This window comes from Aythya ferina, assembly GCF_964211825.1.
Source record: "Aythya ferina genome assembly, chromosome: 28".
Lineage (NCBI taxonomy): Eukaryota > Metazoa > Chordata > Aves > Anseriformes > Anatidae > Aythya > Aythya ferina.
The window spans coordinates 915,964-930,837 of record NC_140325.1 but is presented as its reverse complement, the minus strand read 5'-3'; positions in this window follow the sequence as shown (position 1 = coordinate 930,837).

Here is a 14,874-nt window from a genome sequence, read left to right as displayed (position 1 = left end):
CTGCTTGAGGTGTGCTGGAGCTTTCTTCACAGAATCACAGAATCACAGAATTTTCTAGGTTGGAAGAGACCTCAAGGTCATCGAGTCCAACCTCCAACCTAACGCTAACAGCCCTCCACTAAACCATATCCCTAAGCTCTACATCTAAGCGTCTTTTGAAGACTTCCAGGGATGGTGACTCCACCACTTCCCTGGGCAGCCTGTTCCAGTGCCAGTTCTTAGTTATCCCAAGTCTGCCACAAATTTTCCAGGCCTCTGGCACCTCGAAGCCATGCTCAAGAGTTTATTTCCTGGGCCTGTTCTTAGATTGACTGGAGCTCTTTCAGAGTTTGAAGGCATCCTGTCAGAGTTATGGGAGCTGTCTGTGAGTTTCCAGGGGCTATGGGGTCTTTACAGCTATTGTAGATCCTCAGGGGCTATGGGCTCCAGTTCCTTATGAATGTAGGAGCTTCCTCTGGGGTCATCTGCTGGGCACTGGTGAGGGTACACCTGTGATACCATGTCAAGATCCGGACTCCACGGTACAAGCAAGACATGGGTATACCTGGAAGGAGTTCAATGAACATGGGGCCAAAGCGGCTTATGACAGGGTCAGACCCTTTGTGAAAAGGGGCTTCACTAAGGGAAGCGTGGGGGGCTGTCATGCAAGTAAGTAACAAGTAATTAATTTTGAATCTATTCAGATTGGATATTAAGAGAAGGTTCTTCACTGAGAGAGTGGCTGTTCGAGCACTAGAGCAGCCTCCCCGGAGAAGTGGTCACAGCACCAAGCCTGCCGGACTTTCAGCACGGTTTTAACAAAAGTCTCATATACGCAGTTTGATTTTTGGGTGGTCCTTGTTGGAGCCTTGAGGGTGGTGGCTCTGAGCTCGCCTCTGCCGCCTGGTGACCGAAAGGCATTCCTGCGACGCCGGCGGAGGCCCAACAGAACAGCTACGCGAGGTTCACTGCTGCCTCCCGGTGGCCGCGAGGGGACATTGCAGTGCCACCGCACAGGCTCAGGGTTAGAGGTAAGGGTTATGTGTTAGCATTGGTAGGGTTAGGGTTACGGGGCACTGGAATGAGTCTAAAGTAGCACAGAGAGCACTGGAGAGTCCTCAAGGCCTTCAGGGAGCACTGGACTACTTTGGGAGTCTCTGGGAGGCCTCCTAGAACTGCAAGGCTTTCAGGGGGAGCTAGAGCGCACTAAGAATCCAAGGGAGGCATCTGGTATTAACTGGGAGGCCTTTGGGACATCCAGAGGACACTGGAGAGCCATGCAAAGTCTCTAGCTGGTAGTAGGGGAGTATCACAGAGCCCTGGGAGGCCTACAGCATTGCAGAACTCTATGAGGCACCCAAAGGACACTAGGTTACAGTAAGCCACCCTGGGAGGCCTCCAGGGTGCCATACGAGTCCCCTAGGTGTCCAAGAGAGCACTGGGGGAAATGGGAGGCCTCTAGAATGCCCTGGGAGGCTTCTAGGCGGTGCTAGGACACATTATAAAGTCCTGTGAGATCCCCAAGGGGTGCTAGACTACACTGGAAGGGCCTGGGTGCACTGGGAGGCCTCTAGTTCTCTCTAGAGCGTATTGGGAGTCTGGGAAGCCTGCTATTGCATTAGAGACAACTGGGGATCATAGGAGGCCTCTAGTGTGCACCAGGAAAATTTTAGGGCACCTTAGAATACACTGGAGGGAACTGTGGGATGTCCAGGAGGGACTATAGCACAGTAACTGTCTCTGGGAGGACTCCAGTTCTAACTAGGAGGACTCTAGAGTCTGCTGTGGTGATGTTGATTTGTGGAAGAACTCTATAACTGAAAGCAAATAAGTTATAAAGTAGGTATGTGTTTTATTTCAGTGCCAGCTGTGTGCGGGATAGTTCCCAAAGGCATGCACACCTTAACACGGCAACTTGCTTTGGTTATATGCAGTAAAAAGTTAACATATGCATGAAGTTTCCCAATATGCCTATACATATTCATAACATATCCCCGCTTTGTATTAAAATTAGCTCCAAGAAGACATTTCCATGAACTCCTCCCATCTGTGCGTGCACAGTGCCTTCTGGTGGTGGTCGTTGAGGATTGTTGGGATGAAGTCTGCTAACTCCTCTTCATCACCAGTAGTTGACCCTCTGCCTTTGTACAGACTCAGCTGCTCCTTGGCTCTTGTCCAAACCACAAGGTTGGTCTCAGCTGGTTTTTGAGACAGGTTCCCCATTTTTGTCAGGAAACATCTTCTGTGAGGGGCCCCGAGACTCCTTGTTTTGGTTAATTTGCACAGTAGTTAGCAAAGACACTCAGCAATATCTATTTTAAAGCGATTAAGCAAGCCCCCATTCTTTCATTCCTGGCTTTAATAATTATGAAAGCGACTGGGAGTGCACTGGAGGCCCTGGGAGGACTCTAGAGTGCACCGTGAGTCTTCTATGGGACACTGGAACACACTGTAGAGCCCCATGAGTTCTCCAGGAGGCACTGGAGAACGCAGGATTGCCCTGAGAGGTTTCCTGGGAGTGTTAAGACTCCACTGGAGTGGAGGCCCTAGAAATCTTCAGGGTGCAATGGGAGGCCTATAGTGCTCTCTACAGTGCAGCGGGAAGCCTTCAAAAGTCTGCAGGGGGTACTAGAGAGTACTGGGAACCCTGGGAGGCATGTAGAGTTCCCTGGGAAAACACTAGGGGATACTAGAGCACACTCGAGCAACTTTTCAGGCCTCCAGGGGTCTTAGAGTACAATGGAGAGATCTACAAGGTCTCCAGAGGGCCTTAGGGCAGACTAAGTAGGATGTGGGAGCATTCCAATGGGTGCACAACTCTACTGGGAGACCCTGGGAGATTCTATAGGGCACTGTGAGAGGCTTCTAGTGCTCTCTGGAGTACAGGATGCTATCTAGGGCATCCAAGGGGAGAGCAAACATCCCTGTGAGTCTTCTAGCAGATAATACAGCACATGGGGTGGGGTGGCAGAAGAACTCTAGAGTAGGCCTTTTTGGCCTCCTCCTCCTACTCCTCCTGTTTGGCCTTTAGGGTGAGAGAGGATGCTCCTAGGAAACCCTAGAGTGGACTGGAGTGCCTTGGAAGGCCTCCAGGTCATCCTAGAGGACACTGGGGGTCACTGGGAGACTTTCGGGGGAGCTAGAGGGCACTCGCCCCTGGTAGACCTGCAGAAGATCTAGAGTACAGCAGAGGACCATGGGAGGCCTCCAGTGTGCCTGAGAGTGCACTAGAGAGCTTCCGAGGCCTCCAGAGGCCGCAGGATTCCAGGAAGTGTTACAGGGAGGCCTCTAGGGTGCAAGAGTAGGTTCCTAGGGCACCCGAGAGTGCACTGGAGTGACCTGGGATGACTCTATGGCATCCTAGAAGGCACTGGGAGTCACTAGGAGGTTTTCACGGGCATTTAAAAGGTACTGGGTGGCCCTGGTATATGTCTGGAGGATCAAGAGTGCAGCAAAGAACCATGGGTGGCCTCCAGCATGCCTGAGAGTGCACTAGAGAACCCTGTGAGTATTCTAGAAAGCAGAAGATAGAAGGAAGAGTCCCTCTGTGGACTCTAGGGTGCAAAAGTAGGTTCGTAGGGTACCCGAGATTGCACTGGAGAACCGTGAGAGGCTTCTAGAACATTCTAGAGGACACAGGGTGACACTGGAATGCTTTCAGGGGGAAGCTGGAGGGCACTGGGAGGCCTTGGTAGAATTGCTGAGTATCTCATGTACAACGAAGAAATATGGGAGGCCTACAGTTTGCCTGGAAGTACACTAGAGAGTAATGTGGCCTCCAGATGCCAGTAGATTCAAGTAAGAGTCCCTAACAAACCTAACACTAATACTAACCCTAACCTGAATTAGGACCCTGACAAAATAGGTATGTTGCCAGCTTCTCCCATCAAAAAGTGCTCCGAATGGAAACCTTTGGGTAGACCTGAACTCCCTTGCGGGGCCTTTATACAACCCCACACACAACAGGACTGTACTTTTTTTTTTTTTTGTTTTGTTTTGTTTTGTTTTGTTTTGTTTTGTTTCACTCAAAACACTAACAACCCTAACCCTCATATGACCCTAACCCTAACCCTAACCCTAACTCTAACCCTAAGCCTAAACCTAACCCTAACACTGAAACCTAACCCTAAACCCTAACCCTATCCCTACCCCTAACCTTAACCCTAAACCTACCCCTAACCCTAATACTAACCCTAAACATAACCCTAAACCTAACCCTAACCGTAACAGCCCCTAACACTAACCCTAAAACTAACATTAATTCTAACCCTAATACTAACCCCTAATCCTAACCCTACACATAACCCCTAACTCTAACCCCAGCACTAACTCTAACCCTAATCCTAACAGTAACCTAACAGTAATCCTAACCCTAACAACGAAGCTAACCCCAAGCCTAAACCTAAGCCTAAATCTAACCCTAAACAGAACCCCAACCCTACCCATAATCCTAATACTAATCCTAACCCTAACCCAAACCCTACCCCTAACCCTAAACCTAACCCTGAAAGCTAACACTAACCCTAACAGTAACCCTTATCCATAACCCTAGCACTAACCCTAACTCTTAACCCTACCCCTACCCCTAACCCTAATTACGAAGCTAACCCTAAGCCTAGCCCTATCCCCAACCCTAAGCCTAAAACCTACTCCCAACCGTAAGCCTAAAAACTAAGCCTAAAACCTAAGCCTAAAACCTAACCCCAACCCTAACCCCAGCCCTAACCCAACCCTAACCCAACTCTAAACCCAAACCTAACATGAACGCTAAACCTAACACCAAGAGAGCTAGGAGAGAAAAAGCAGAGTCCTGTTCTGTGTGGGGTTGCATAAAGGTTCCCAAAGAGAGTTCAGGTCTACACTCTCCAAACACTAAAAACCCTAAACAAAACTCTAATTATGACCCTAACAGAACATGTACGTCACCAATTTCTTCCATCAAAAAGTGCTCCACATAGAAGACTTTGAGTAGACCTGAACTCCCTTTGGAAGCCTTTCCGCAACCCCCCACACAAAAGGAAACTGATCTCCACCTGGACATTGACCATAACTCTGACTGACACCATCCCACCAGTTCTTTATCTTCCTAATACTCCATCCTTCAAATCCCTGTCTCCCTAATTTAGAGACAGTGATGTCATGGAGGACAGTGTCACATGCTTTGCTGTGCTCCAGGTAGATGATGTCAGTTGCTCTGCCCCTGTCTACAAATGTTGTAACCCCATCATAAAAGGCTACCAGATTTGTCAGGCATGATCTGCTCTTACTGAAGCCACATTGGTTGTCATCAGTCACCTCCTTATTTTCTATGGGCCTTAGCACAGTTTCCAGGAGGATCTGCTCCATGATCTTACCAGGCGCAGAGGTGAGACTGACTGGTCTGTAGTTCTTGGGTCTTCCTTTTTCCCTTTTTTAAAATGAGGATTATGGTTCCCCTCTTCCATTCAGTAGGTGCTTTGACGGACTTCTCGGATATGATGGACAATGGTTTAGCAAGTCCACCGGTTCCCTCAGGACCCATGGATGTAGCTCATCAGGTCCCATAGACTTGTGCACCTTCAAGTTCCTTAGACAGTCTTGAATCTGACCTTCTACACTGGGCAGTTCTTTATCCTCCCAGTCCCTGTCTTTGCCTTCTGGGACTTGGGCAGGGTGAATGGAGAACTTGCTGAACTGTGCTTTCTCTCTTTTCAAACAACCCTAAACCTAACCCTAACTGTAACCCTAAAAACGAGGCATGTCGCCAGTTTCTCCCATCAAAAAGTGCTCCCATCGGAAGCCTTTGGGTAGACCTGAACTCCCTTTTGGAGCCTTTATGCAACACCATACAGAACAGGACTCTGCACTTTCTCTCTCTCCAAACACTAATGACCCAAATCCTAACCTTAATTGCGACCCTAAGAAAACACATATATCGCAAATGTCTCCCATCAAAAAGTGCTCCCAGTGGAGGCCTTTGAGTAGACCTGAACTCCCTTTGGGAGCCTTTACACATCCCCACATAAAACGGGACACTGCACTGTCTGTCTTTCCAAACAACCGTAACATTACCACTAATCGTAACTCTAACCATAACCCTAACTATGACCCTAAAAAACATGTACGTTGCCAGTTTCTCACATCAAAAAGTGCAGTACATAACCCCATATACAACAGGACCAGCCTTCTGCAGTCCACACTGAGGATGGATTCTGACCCCTGAGAATTGAGTCAAGGGGCTAATAGTATGTGTGTTGCGTGGTGTTTGGCAGGGGGAGGTTGTCCAGCAGGGCGCGGTGAGGTTGGAGTCCATACAGCAGAGAGGGCTGTTCAGGATTGGTAGGTTTGGTTTGGAAGAGTGTGTGGCATCCTTCCTGTGTGAAGGGACTGAGTGTTGGGCAGGAACGTTCTAGCTCCTATTTTTTTTTACAATGTGGTTTGTGTAGTCTGTGTTCCATCTCTTATACTGCCCTTTTTCAGATCTTGGTATCCTCCGTGTTGTTTGAGCTCAGTGAGCACCAGGGTGGCCATCCTGAGGCTCTACAGTGTGTTGCTTTGTGAGCTTAGTGCCAGCCTTTGTTGAGGATGGATCCAGACCTGTAAGAGTTAAGTCAAAGGGCAAATGCTATGGTTATGCAGGTGGTTGGTTAGGGGGAGGTGGGGATTTGCCCAGTAAGGCGAGGGGTGGTCAGTGCATCAGAGAGGGTGGTCCTGAACTTGCAGAAGGCTGTGTGGCCTCCTTCCTGTGTGATGTGAGCATCCTCTGGGCAGGGCAGTCCCAGCCTGTGTCTCTTCTTTGGTGTAGTCTGTGCTGTGTCTTTAACCATCCCCATCCCAGGCCTCAGTATCCTTCTTGTTCACTGAGTTCAATGAGCACGTGGGTAGTTGTCCCAAGGGTCTTGAATGTTTCTGCTCCTCACCTTTGTGCCAGCTGAGCAATTCTTGTCTTGTCATAGAAGCCTGAAGCACAGCCTTGCCTGTCTTGTTCTGCGTGGTGACTATTAGTGTGATCAAGCAAGAGTCTTTATGTTCCTTATGTTCTTTTTATACACTTTTTTTTCCAGATGCTTTCCTTTGAAAATCCTGCAACCCCCCTTTACAGTCCTTTGGTAACTTTGTCTTGTCATTTGCTGATCTTTGTCTTGACGTATGTCTTGGGCTGGTATGTGCCTTATTGCAACCTCCTGAACCTGTGCCTGGTTCTGGTCATCTGTTACTTTTCTTTTCCCCTGGTCCTCGTTGTGGTCTTTGCTCTTATCTCCTCTTGTTATTTACCTATGCCTCAGTCACCAATGACTCTCATCCTCCACATCTCTCTTGTCTTCCAGAACTCCCTTCTTTGATTCTCACATGGTCACGAGTCCTTTATCTATGTACATTGCTAGTTAAACCTACTTTTCCTATATGATTACATATCCCACAGTTTTGCAATGCAGATATCTTTGGGCATTCACCTTTGATCTGGGTTGTGTCATCAGCTCTTCTTAATGGTGATTTTTTACAGGTTTTTTTTTTTTTTTTTTTTTTTTTTTTTTTTTTTTTGGTATTGAAGATGCAAAGCGTCAGTCTGCACCAGAGGTGTATTGGGCCAGGTGAGGTATGAACAGCTTGCTGAAGGAGCAGGCGTGTTTGAGGTGTGACCCTGTCACTAAAGTCAAAAAGCATCCCTTCTTGTTTTGCTTTTACAGGTGGCAGAGCTGGCTCATGAGGGCAGATGGAGGGTTTGGCCTTGGGACGGGTGAGCAGTTGTGGTAATGGAAAGTTTTGGTGCAGGTGAGCTATGGCATGTGGATGCTTTCAGTCTGTTCTTCTTCTGTACTTCTTACCCCCATCCCTTTTTAAAAATAAATAAATAAATAAATAAATAAATAAAAGGCATCTCACACAGTCTCAGAGGGATAAAGCCATATGCTGAAGAGCAGTGTGAGACTCAGATTTGATGTAAGGTTGGGCAGGAGGAGAAGAGTGGTATGTTGGCTTCTGAGAACTGCAGTCAGTTTACTTCCCATTACTCTGGTGCTGTGGCCTGTGCTGGCTGTGTTACCTGTCTTCAGTAGTAGAGCAGGTCAGTTGACTACTGTTTTGCTTCTGAGGAGGGTTTGCATTGGAAGAAGTTTGGCTGGCATGCTAATCTATTTCTGCAGGTGAAGAGGAGCCACGTGCCTTTAGCAATGTCCTGGCTAGCCTTTGTGTTCCTTGTTGAGGATGGAACCTGCCTCCCAGCATTCCCAAGCTAAGCTGGGGAGGCAAATGCTAAGTTTGGGTTGGGGTTGTGAATGGACACACAGGGCAAGGGTATGTGCTTTTAAGTCACTGCAGCAGATGAGGCCTTTCAGGAATAGTCATGGTCAGGCAGAGGGAAGGTATGCGGGGGCTCTGTCAGGTACAGTGTGAGCATGTGCCAGGCAGGGCGGTTCCAGCTTGGTGTCTGTGTTCTATGTTGTCTGTGCTGTACTGTCGTGGTTTAACCCGGCTGGCAGCTAAACACCACACAGCCGTTCGCTCACCCTCCCCCCTCCCTCTCTGGGACGGGGGAGAGAAATGGAAAGTGAAGCCCATGAGTTGAGATAAAGACAGTTTAATAAGACAGGAAAATAATAATAACAATAATAATAATAGTAAAATTATGATAATAGTACTACTACTAATAATGTGTACACACAAGTGATGCACAATGCAATTGCTCACCACCCACTGACCGATGCCCAGCCTAACCCCAAGCAGTCCGGCCCCCTCCCCTGGCTAGCCACCCCTATATATTGTTTAGCATGACGTCAGATGGTATGGAATACCCCTTTGGCTAGTTTGGGTCACCTGTCCTGGGTCTGTCCCCTCCCAGCTCTTGCTGCAACCCCCAGCCTGCCCGTTGGCAGGACAGAGCAAGAAGCTGAGACATCCTTGGCTTAGTATAAGCACTGCTCTGCAACAATTAAAACATCATGGTGTTATCAGCACTCTTCTCATCCTAAGCCAAAACACAGCATTCTACCAGCTATTCGTAGAGCTTAGGGATATGGTTTAGTGGAGGGCTGTTAGCGTTAGGTTGGAGGTTGGACTCGATGACCTTGAGGTCTCTTCCAACCTAGAAAATTCTGTGATTCTGTGATTCTGTGATTCTACTAGGAAGAAAATTAACTCTGTTCTAACTGAAACCAGGACATATACTATAGTCTTCATTTCCTGTTTCTCTTATATTCTTATATTTCTTATATATTCTTATATTTTTTATATTATTATATCTCCTGTTGCTCTTCATATCCTGTTGCTGTACTATAGTCTTCATTTTCTGGTGCTCTGGCCCTGCAGAAGCCATTCTGAGGGTGTTGAACACATCACCTCATGGGAATAATGCCAGTTGAGCAGTTCTTGTCTTGCAGTGGGAGCTTAAAGAGCTCATTTCTTCTGTGTGTGTAATTTTTTTTGTACCATTAATGTTTCCTGATATGATCATATGTTACGTGCTCCTTGGGTCTTTTTATCCTCCTTGCTTTTTGCACTGGACTGACTAGATAGGCAACTTGGTAGCCAAGCCAAAGGTCCTAAATGCTTGTGTCATCATCTCAAGGCTGATTGAGCGATTCTTGTCTTGTAGTCAGAACTTAAAACGTGGATCTGTTTCAGGTCTTGGGCATCATATTTCGTTTCAGATTGTATCCATTGCCATCCTCACTGTTGTGGAAGTCATCTGGGCTGTATCAGGAGCTCTTGAGTATTCATTATCAAAGCATGGGATTTGCACTCCATTCATCCAGTTTCTTGTTGTAAATCCGTGCTTTTTATGCCTCCATCATTCCAATTTTTGGTGGTTGGTTTCAGTCACAGGTCATGGCATTTGAGTCTCTCCCTGGGTCTGCTGCAGAGCATCTTTGCTGACTTGTCACCGTAGGGCCTCCTTCTGGGAGTCATTCTTCTGGCACCTGGTGTTCTCCTGTGTTTTGTTTGTGATATTTGTAGCATGCCTGTGTGTGTGTTTGGCCTGGAGCTATCCTGCCTGGCAGTTAGTGATGATAGGTAATGTGGTGGTCCAATGACATCCGGTCTGTCTCTGGGCAAGCACTCAAGGGCAGCTGGCATGGTCATCTCTGTGGTGTTTGGCAGATGTGGAGGGGGAGACTTGAGCTGCTTGCAAGCAGCTGTTTGCAAGTGCTTGAATAGAGGATGTTGAATGTTGAAAAGATTCGTTGTTGAATCTTAAAAGCTTGCAGATGTGGAGTTTTGTAGGCTTTTTTTTTTTAATTTATTTTTAGGGAAGAATGAAGAACTTGTTGGCAGGAAACAAGGCAAAGATAAGCAAAAAAGGCCTAAATACTGTCCAACAGCAGGTCGAAGTCCAGAAAGGTAAAAAGTTTAACCTTCTCTTCCTCGTTGCCTTCATCCTGAAAGCCCCCTGCCCATGACCACCAGGCTGCATTGCGCAGGCGCAACCAGAAGGAGCTAAGGGCGGGGAGTATGGAAATGAGTACTCGGAAGAGGTCCACCTTTTTGGGGAAAATAATGAATATGTATTAGAGCTCATGGAACATATAACAGTATATATGTATAAAATTGTGAGGGACGACTGGGCAGGTGCGCACTTTTTTGAGGGAAGCTATTCCCAGTGCTCCTGGTGTACCACAATAAAGTATACCTACTTTACAACCCTATGGTTGTGGAGTCTTTTCTGTGTGTCACAGGGACCTTCTTAGGGACAGGGGGCCATGGAGCACCTGGTCCAGGTCCAGACTGTGCTCCTGCAGGTAACTCCTGCTCTTCAGCATTAGCCTGGGCTATGTGGTGGGGCCTGACAAGTGTCCATATCCTGTGTTGACCTATAGGAGTGGGAGGAGCTGGCAAAGGGACAAAATGCCATTTCCTGGCTGTAGTGAGTGTCCCCTGAGGTGCTCTGTGCCCATGAGCCTACACCCAGGTTCCCCTGCAGCAGCTGGGATGGCCAGGATGCCTCCTGTGGCATGTTTACCCAATGCCAAGGTCACAATCCCATGCACAAATACAGGCTTGGCAGAGAATGAATTGAGAGCAGCCCTTATGAGAAGGATCTGGGGGTGAGAATCTTAGAATCATTAGGGTTGGAAGACTCATCCAAGATCATCTGGTCTAACCATTCTCCTAGCACCAATATCACCCACTAAACCATGTCCCTAAGCATCACGTCCAACCTTTCCTTAAACATCCCCAGGGTTGGTGATTTTACCACCTCCATCGGCAACCCATTCCAGTGCTTAACTACTCTTAACTACTCTTTCTGAGAATAAATTTCTCCTAATTTCCAACCTAAACCTCCCCTGGCTCAACCTGAGGCCATTCCATCATGTCCTATTGCTAATTATCTGTGAGATGAGGCTGACTTCCAGGTCCCCACAACTTTGTTGTAGTTGTAGAGAGCAATAAGATAGGTGTAGAGAGCAACAAGACCTCCCCTGAGCCTCCTCTTCTCCAGACTAAACAACCACACTTCCCTCAGCCGCTCCTCATAGGATTTGTGTTCCAGAACACAACAGAAGCTTGAAAAGAGCCAGCAATGTGCACTTGCAGCCCAGGAAGTCCACCGTACCCTGGGCGTCATCAAAAGAAGCGTGGCCAGCAGTTCAAGGGAGGTGATTCTCCCCCTCTACTTTGCTCTCCTGAGACCCCACCTGCTGTACTGCATCCAGGTCTGGATCCCCCAGCACAAGAAAGACGTGGACATATTAGAACGAGTCCAGAGGAGGTGCACAAAGATGATCACGGGGCTGGAGCACCTCCCCTGTGAAGACAGGCTGAGAGACTTGGGGTTGTTCAGCCTAGAGAAGGCTCTAGGGGGACCTTAGCATCTTTTTGGTACCTAAAATGGCCTACAGGAAAGTTGGAGAGGGACTGTTTGTCAAGGGGTGTAGTGATAGCACAAGGAATAATGGCTTCAAACTAAAAGAGGGTAGATTTAGATTCAATACAAGGAAGAAATTCTTTACTGAGGGTGTAGTGAGGCACTGGAAGAGGTTGCCCAGAGAAGTTGTAGATGCCCCATCCCTGGAAGTGTTTAAGGCCAAGTCAGATGGAACTTGGAGCAACCTGGTCTAGTGGAAGGTGTCCCTGCCCATGGCAAGGGGTGTTAGGATTAGATGATCTTTAAGGTCCCTTCCAACCCAAGCCATTCTATGATTCTATGAATTTTCATCACAGTTATGCAACTTGGTGAAGGTGCTATTAACTGTTTACAACAGGCTAGCAGCAGCTGAACCATTGATCAAAGGAAGAAGTGTAAACTTACATGCGCCAACAACTGTTCTCAAGCCTATTCTTGGTAGTAAACCACTACCTTTACAGGCAGCAACTACGACCACTGTGGGCACTGTACATCCATCACTGTGTAGCTATGGATGGCTTGCCTAGGCAGACTGGAGTTACCAAAGTCACACAACCTGTAGTAATGCACACTGACTGTGCAGAGCCTCCTATCCAGGAGGTCCTGAATTCAACCCGTCATCTAGACAGTGTCTGGTTTACTGACAGGATACAGGGTAAATTCCAAGGAATGGCTGCTGCTGTCTCTGTAGCAGATGAACTTGTCACAACTGAATGAACAGAAGGTTCTGTTCATTCACAACTGAATGAACATATAGTTCTATATATAGGGCCATATAGTTCTAGCTCTTAAAAATGGTTATTGCTCTGTCTGAGGGACTGCCTGCTGGAAACCGGAGCAACAATTTTCTCAGAAGAACCTCCTTTTGTAATTGTTTTTTTCTTGCAGCTAACATACCTGTGCCTCTAGGGTCAAGGTAGATTCCCCATCCCATTTTCTCATGTTGTCTCCAAGGTCACACAGGTAAAACCACTGGGTGGCATGTGGTGTGTACCCACTATATCCCCTTTCTTGAGCAAACGGACACTTAACTCCTGATAGATGAGACACTGCTTTGTACACGTGGGGAGGAAGATATATTCTCTTTAAGTTGATGGACCTCTTGGTAGTTTCTCCATAGACAAGACACAAGCCCATAGGGAAGAAAAGACACTTCCTTCCTACTGCTTGAGTTGCCTAGCCAATTCATCCACCATGGGTTCCTCTTGGTCTTTCCAGGTCATTACTGCCAATGAGCTGGCATATGATGATGGTGTGCTCTGTACAAACTTCCACCACATGGCTCATGTGGACTTGACTTGATTTGGATCTTTGGATATCTGTTCATTGTCTATGTTACCATAAATCATCTCCAGCATAGCTAATTCCCTCAGGTACTGCATACCCCTCTTTCTGGTCATCCACTTGCCTGGCTGAAATAGACGATCTTCCTTGAAGGGATACCTTTTCTTCATGCCTGACAGGAGTCACCTCCAGAGGGTGAAGACTTGTGCTCCTTTTGCTTTATCAATGCCCCCTTCCCTAGTGAGGGAACTCAGCTGCCTGGCTTTCCTGCCCTCTGATTCAAGGCTACTGGCCCTGTTATCCCAGTGTCAGGGTAGCCAGGTGGCAATGTGCTCACCTGGACAATGGCTGAAATCTTTTTGCATATCTTGCATTGCACTCTGAGCTAGGGATTGGATGGTTACAGCTACTTCTATGATGTCTTTTTCTTCTGCCTCCATTTCTCATGATGGCCCTACTTCATAGTAGCTTGCCTTGTCTTCTTCCTCCTTCCTTGCCTGAGTAAGGAGTTTCTTTCCTTACTAAACAAGCTGTCTTTCGCATATCCGTTGTTTCATCTTGTGTATAGTGGTAGCTGATACTGGCTCTTGCTGGTTCTCTGTCCAAGCCATGGGGCCTGTCACATGGGTGGGAGTGGCTGCAGGGGCTGGAGTTCCTGCAGGGTGTGTTGCAGAATTTGATGTGACTGCAGAGACTGTCACAGGGGTTGAAGTGGTTGTAGGGCCTGTTGCAGTGGTTGGAGTTGACTGTGATTCAGTAAGACCAGGCCAAGCCAAAGTCATCTGTGGCTTTTTGGAATTGCCAGGGTGCTGACATGTCTTTTGGTATGTCAAAGTTTTGAAGAGCTATTGTAACTAGCCTGGAGGAGAAAGGGAAGGAAAAGGGAGGAATGAAGTAGTGGGGAAAAGTGTCCTCCCTTGTCTCCTGGACAGATTGGCTCCCAGAGGAGAAAAAGTAAAGAGTGTAATTATTAATAGTTTCCAATAAATGATTCCTGAAGTACAGAAGTGATTAATGACATAATTTTATTGTATCATTAGCCAGTGATACACTGTACAGCAAAATAATAACCTTAAACCACCACTCAGAAATGATAAACAGCACAACACATACAGTAAGTAATGTGCTATACAACACAATTCTGCACAGCTTTCCAGCTGCTCTGCCCCAAGCCTGATGTTGCATGGGGTTGTTGTGGCCAAAGTGCAGGACCCAGAACTTAGCCATGTTGAACCTCATCCCAGTGGCCCATCAATCCAACCTGTCCAGGTTCTGCTGCAGAGCCTTCCTACCCTCTGGCAGATCGACACTTCTCCCAGTTTGGTGTTGTCTGCCAACTTACTGAGGGTGCACTCAATTCCCTCATCCAAATAATTGATAAAAATATTAAACACAAACCTTAACACAAACCCCTGGGTAACACTGCTCATGACCGGTCACCAGTTGGATTTCACTCCATTCACCGCCACTCTCTGGGTCTGCCCATCCAATTGTTAATCTAGCAAAGAGTGTACCTGTCCAAGCCATGGGCTGCCAGCTTCTTCGGAATACATTGGGAGACTGTGTCAAAGGCTTTGCTGAAGTCTAGGTAGACTACATCAACTGCCTTTCCCTCATCCATCAGGTAGGTTACCCGGTCGTAGCAGGAGATGAGGTTGGTTAGGCAGGACTTGCCTTTCATGAACTCATGATGGCTGATCCTGATCCCCTGGCTGTCTTGTGTATGCTATGTGATTGCAGTCAAGATGATCTGTTCCATAACCTTCCCTTGCACCAAAGTCAGGCTGACA